Source organism: Melanostigma gelatinosum (genome assembly GCF_949748355.1).
Source record: "Melanostigma gelatinosum genome assembly, chromosome: 9".
In the NCBI taxonomy this organism is placed as follows: domain Eukaryota; kingdom Metazoa; phylum Chordata; class Actinopteri; order Perciformes; family Zoarcidae; genus Melanostigma; species Melanostigma gelatinosum.
Genome location: NC_136642.1, coordinates 24060757 through 24067629, shown reverse-complemented (window position 1 = coordinate 24067629; position 6873 = coordinate 24060757). Strand labels below are relative to the sequence as shown.

At 39.1% G+C, this 6873-nt stretch overlaps 1 long non-coding RNA gene across 1 annotated transcript; it reads left to right on the top strand.

Moving 5' to 3' along the window:
* Positions 1 to 2583: 2583 nt before the first annotated feature.
* On the top strand, positions 2584 to 3310 carry LOC306781652. The gene is made up of 3 exons (XR_013772226.1): positions 2584 to 2739; positions 2844 to 2970; positions 3069 to 3310. It is a non-coding gene; the product is annotated as an uncharacterized lncRNA (long non-coding RNA).
* The last annotated feature ends 3563 nt before the right edge of the window (positions 3311 to 6873 follow it).

Below are 6873 nucleotides of genomic sequence, written 5' to 3'. Positions count from 1 at the left end.
TCTGTGGAGTTGACATTAGTTTATCTGTTTGTTTTGTTGCTCCATATTTGCAACCATCTTAGTTTAGCATGTGAGCAAACATTTTGTTGTGCAGCGGAAGCTTCAAATAACGACCAAAACGGGTGAACCAAACAGGCTTCTGCACCCGACGTCTCGTAAACACTGGAAACAAAGCACTGAACCTGTTACTTCCTTGTACTTCAAAATAAAAGCAGTTCCTGTTAACAGGTAATGCTACATTATAATCAATAGCAGGTTTCTCAGAATTCTCACATATTTACTGTCAATGTAAATCATTTTTTGACATTTATTTTAAAACTATTTGAAACTAAACTTCAGGAGTTACATTATTTCAACCCTGTCTCCTACAAAATGACATTCCCATACAACTAAAATGTATTCTTATGTATTCGGAAACTTATTTTCTCCCGGACCAACTACTTGGTTATGTTTAGGCGACAAAACAAGGCTACCTTGTTATGTTTAGTAAAAACATCATGGTTTAGATGGAATTAGTTACACTACGTACTGTACTTGTTCTTTACATTCACACCAGGGAGCTGCAGAAACCCTAACTGGCTGCTGGAGAGTGATTCACTTAACCAGCGTAAACCAATAAGGAGTAACCCAACCCCTCATTAGATCTCTGATACCCATATTGGGCATTATTCTAACGGCGCTTGAGCATGAGCGGCCCCACTTAATCCTATGGCGTTACAAATGGTATTATTGAAGTGTGCGCACAGTTGCATCCATATTCATCTCTCAGAGGAATATACGTCTCAAAGTTGCAGAATGAAATGTAACAATAGCTTTTGCCGAAATATGCAAATACCTTCTGTTTCCCATTCAGAATATGTTAATTCATAGCCAGTAACCTGGTATCTGCAGTGTGCACAATGTGCCAAACGCTGTCCTACAATGTGTCCTATGGGGAGGAGGCGGTCTGAATGCGAATGCAAATACTGGGGCTGCTGTAGAAACAAAGTAGGGATTATGATTGGAGGAAAATAAACCTTGCCTGGACACAGAGTAATAATAGGACTTTTACTGTCCTGAGAAGAATCCTCACTCTGTTCAAACACTGGCTTTACATCGGTTGGGAGGCCGGTTTTAAGGTCGGTAATGGGAAAATATTAAATATTTTGGCGTTCCATTCAGCACTTGAGAGGCTGTACAACATCTGGTTTTCAGACCAATAAAGTAAAAAATACAAACGGATCCCAGATCTTTGCAGAAAAATCTATTTCCTATCTGCAGTGGGAACTGGGGGGGGGGGGCTGACGGAGGGATATAACAGCAAGGGTCAGTTTAGTTCACTGCAGAAAAAGTTATTCAAACAAATACGCCGCACTATAAACCAGTGGGATGTTTATTTGTGTTGAGATGAAAAGCCATTTCCCATCCAGCTCCCATCAATATTACATCCAGTGCGTTGTCTTTCCAGGCCTGACTCAAGGGAGGGGACTTAGGTAAAGTTAGAAAGATATTGACAGATTCGGACTTCCCGGTTCAATAAATCGTTAACGAAACGTTGCTAAAATACAAACGATACCTCCCTATAACCGTAGTGAGGTAGACGACAAGCTACAACCTCAATTTCATTAAAACGGGCCGTCTTACGGACTCCTCCGAGCTGGACAATCGGCATTGGTCTCAATGAGCGGCTGGCTGCGAGACGAGTGCGCAGGGACCGTCTACAAAGTGCAATGCCGAAAATACTTCCTACAACAATATTCAATAGCTTCACTGTCATGCAATATAATGTAACCAAAATCACTTCACACATCAATGGGCTCCTCTTTGTTGTACTACAAGTGTTATTTTGAAAAAATATGATTTTTATCCATTTTTGTGGATATTTATGAAAAATAATAATCAATAGCTTTACTGTTGAAAAGTGTAGCATGACCAAAATCACTTCACACATAAATGGGCTCCTTCCTGTTGTACTACAAGTGTTATTTTGAAAAAATATGATTTTTATCCATTTTTGTGGATATTTATGAAAAATAATAATCAATAGCTTTACTGTTGAAAAGTGTAGCATGACCAAAATCACTTCACACATAAATGGGCTCCTTCCTGTTGTACTACAAGTGTTATTTTGAAATAATATGATTTTTATCCATTTTTGTGAATATTTATGAAAAATAATAATCAATAGCTTTACTGTTGAAAAGTGTAGCATGACCAAAATCACTTCACACATCAATGGGCTCCTTCCTGTTGTACTACAAGTGTTATTTTGAAAAAATATTTTGAAAAAATATTTTGAAAAAATATTTTTGTACAACCTCTCACCACATGGGGGCGTAGTGCCGGTGTGAGTCAGGCCACAGGTAATATAATCAGTGGGGTCATTGGACATAGGTGGTTGCTAATAGGCAGAAGCAAACAGTTTTTGACCGTGCACATTTAACGAATGCAAATGTTATGATTTATTGGTTTATGGAGAAAATGGATAACTGAAGAGAAAGTGGTGGAACTCTGATTATGAGAGAAATAAAATGCCTATATTGGACACGACTTTGTTATTCATGACATGCGTCAGAACAAACATTTCAGCAACCGTAATGACTTTTTTATTGGGAAGCAACGGTCATTACAACATGCTTTAACAATATATTACTTTTTAAAACAGTATCTTCATGCCCTTTCAAACCACATTTTTGTGGTTGATCCTCTGGAAGGGTTAAATGAAGTTGAAGACTCCAGAAAGGCTGGCCAGAGATTTGGGTAATTATTTATTAGATTATGGGAAATAAGGTTATGCAAACCTTTAGTAAAGCCATAGAGTAAGTGCAAATGTAAACCAAAATGATTTTCCTTTCATCCTGTAGACAGTATTTCAAGATGCGCCGCAATAGTCTTGGAAAGGAGGACTGGGTGAACATCAAGTGGCAGCCTGGCCAGATAACCCACACCTGCCAGAAAGATGACACCAGTTGTGGGATCTTTGTCATGCAGGTTATTCCAAGCAACATGTTGTCTTTATGATAGATTAAACAATATGCTGTATTACTACGTAAATTCATACAAGGTGTGTTGTTTTTCCATTCGTACAGATGGCCAAGATGACGGTGATGGACTTTCCAAACATTCCACAGACTTTTAACATCGACTCATCAAAACAATCTCTTCAAAAATTAAGAAGAGAAATGGCTGAAGAAATTCTGAAAGGATCAGGTATTGTTCGAAATATTCAAAGAATTATTTAAAAAGTTCAAACAAACTTGACACGAATATACTTTTACATTTATATTTCCAGTTTCAATGGATGAGCTCTGTTCCTTCTGTGGAAATGAGGACCTGCCCAAAACTGCTGTTGATGCTGTTTGGGTGAGACTTAATGTTAAATTGTTTTCCGAGATAAACGGATAATCTGAGTTGTGGATAATCTGGATATACCTCGAGTGCGATTCAAGGGATAATATTAAAGTCATCAGACATTGTTAACTTTTACGCATTACAGGTTTCCTAAAGTTGACATTGTTTTTAATATGTTTATGGTGTTTATCCCCATGTAGATTCAATGTGGAACTTGCACAAGATGGTTTCACACGCAGTGCCTTGGAATCACAGCAGCACAAATACCAAAAAAAGACACCCCTTGGCATTGTGCATTGTGTCAAAATTAGGTGCATAAACATGCATAAAGTCGAGTATTTGTTTTGCCACATTTATTTTTCCTTTTTCTTTAAATTGTACTGGATCAAAATTATCACAATGTTGTCACAGCATGACAATATATGTGTATATTCTTTGTTATGATTAAACAAGTGAACTACTTATGATGGCTCTTATCTTGATGTATGTGGTACTATATTTTTATTAAAGACATACACAATACAAAACATAGGTTCAATAATTACTGCTGTAGTACAACCCGAATTGACCCCTGGTGGTTAAACCGATCACACTACACTACAAGAGTGAATCTATTGAAAATATTTTCCAATAACAATTCCCAAAAATGTATAAAAATCACATTTTTTCAAAATAACACTTGTAGTGCAACAAAGAGGAGCCCCTTGATATGTGAAGTGATTTTGGTCATGCTACACCTTTCCACAGTAAAGCTATTGATTATTATTTTTCATAAATATCCACAAAAATGGATAAAAATCATATTTTTTCAAAATAACACTTGTAGTACAACAAAGAGGAGCCCATTGATGTGTGAAGTGATTTTGGTCATGCTACACTTTTCAACAGTAAAGCTATTGATTATTATTTTTCATAAATATCCACAAAAATGGATAAAAATCATATTTTTTCAAAATAACACTTGTAGTACAACAAAGAGGAGCCCATTGATGTGTGAAGTGATTTTGGTTACATTATATTGCATGACAGTTAAGCTATTGAATATTGTTGTAGGAAGTATTTTCGGCATTGCACTTTGTAGACGGTCCCTGCGCACTCGTCTCGCAGCCAGCCGCTCATTGAGACCAATGCCGATTGTCCAGCTCGGAGGAGTCCGTAAGACGGCCCGTTTTAATGAAATTGAGGTTGTAGCTTGTTGCCTACCTCACTACGGTTACAGGGAGGTATCGTTTGTATTTTAGCAACGTTTCGTTAACGATTTATTGATCCGGGAAGTCCGAATCTGTCAATATCTTTCTAACTTTACCTAAGTAGGGAGGGGAGGAGTTTGGGACGAGAGTTCAGGAGAGGACGCCTGTTGTGCCTTTTCACACTCGCAGTATATCTGAATAGTCTATGAAATGTCTATAGTAACATATGGAATAGTAATAATAACAATCATCTAGTTAGATTAACTAAACTGGATGTTTGAAAGTGCAGAGAAAGCAATAACATGTCTTTAAGTTAAGAGTATGCGCTTATATTTTTGCGACAGTTACTGCGGTGAATATGGTGCAAAAGATGTCCACACACCTGTACCTGTACACACCATGGACAAAATTTGTACACCCGAAAATCCGAAAGTGAAATTTGTGCAATGGGAGTTGCTCACTCGTACAATATTTTCCCACAAACGCATATCTTTTCCAGGATTTCTTTCTGGCACAAACACTGTGTGACTATTTTCAATAATTCCGCTGTCACAGGTGTTCAGCTGCACAAATACCTTCATAGAGCCTCATCTAATTTTGCTGCATTCAAATGCAAAAAGAAAAAAAAAGCCGATTTCGTAAGGTGTAATGGCATGTAAGCAAGCTGTTATAAAGTCTATGATCAGTCAATGAGCAACAGCAAGTTGTCAGCCAGCTGAAATTTCCGTTCTCGTACTCGGCTCCGCTTTCACATTCACACCTGCTCGTTCACTCCGCCTCCGTAACGTGGAAGGATTGCATACAAGGGTAGAAAAAGAGAGCGGCGTGCTGAACAGGCCCACTGGACCCAGCGATTACCAGGTTCTGAACAGCAAACCAGAGCGCCCGCGGCCCCTCCTCTGATCCGAGCGCCGCACACGCGGGACCAGCCGCTCGCTAATAGAGACATTTACACCTTGGTAAAAAGTTGGCAGGTGTTACCCCACCGTTGTCGAGAGCAGACGCATGCCGGGCATCATTAGGCCCCGTGCCAAGCCTGATTTGGCTGCCAGCCTCGCTCGCTCATTCTGGTGTAAGGGCTGTGTGCATCTGTGTGTGTGTGTGTGTGCGTGTGTGTGTTGCAGCGGAGGAAAGTGTCCTCTGTTGTAGTGGCATGCTACGGAGGCTCCCTTGATGATGAGAGCTCTGTTGATGTTGTATCTGATGTATGTGTCTACACAAGGGTCGGCAACGTTTTTCATACAAAGTGATATTGTAATTATATATGAGAGCGTCCTACAAGTAGGCTGCCATTCCTGTATGAAAATCACGAATCCTACCAACCGTCCACCAATGTTGTTCATCACGCGCAAACTCATCAAATCCTGCAAGGAAGGCAAACGAGAACTAGCCCTGTGAGCATTTTTCCGTGGAAAAGACATTTGAAAGACGTTCAGAATTGGTTGAAAAGTGAAAGTTTTTTTCGCTGACTATTTGTAGTACAATTCTTAGTTTCTTAGAAGCTAAGCCTCTAAAATGATGATATATTATTACTAGCACAATGTAGAGGACGGGAAATTGTAGTATTTCAAATCACGTTGAAATCTGTTCTAAGCGTGAACGTTTAATCAACGTCTTGAAATAGTCGGCTAAAAAACGTTCACTTTTCTGTAAGGATTACAGAGACTAGAACCCAAAAGCACAACTCTGAGACAAGATTCAGGTATAGGTTTCTTTACTTGGTAAAGGCAGGGTCAACACCGGGAGGTCAGTCCAACAGGCAAACAAATCCAACAAGGGGCAGGCAAAAATCCAAGGTCGAGAAAACAGGCAGACAGGGTCGGCACAGGCAGATCAGAATAGTACGATCTGTTTTCAACGTCACCGTGTTTTCAACGTCATAATGCTCTCAGGTCAATATGTAGCAACTATTAAAAAGCAAGTATTAAAAAACATATTGACTTTTAGACCAGTTTTGAATCTCTTCACCGGATGACCATAGACGTCTTTTAAACGTGTTTTCAACGGAACGATGCTGACCTGGATATTACACAGTATATACTTTATATACTATATTTTATAACGTTGGGCTACAGGGACAGTCCACAAAGAAAGTGTCTCCAACATTAACGAACACACATGTCTAAGTTTACTGTTCATAACATGCTATCGCTACAAGCTGGGGTGACAAAGAGCGGTTAGGGTTAAGGGCTCCAGATCCTCCGGATAAAGGATCTGGAGCCAGGGTTAAGAACCACTGTTTGTATGTTAACTGTTTGCCAAACTGACTTACAAGTAATTAGTGGAGGAAAAATTATTCAGATCCTTCACTGCAGTAAAAGTACTAATACCATACTGATGAAAGAATGTCATG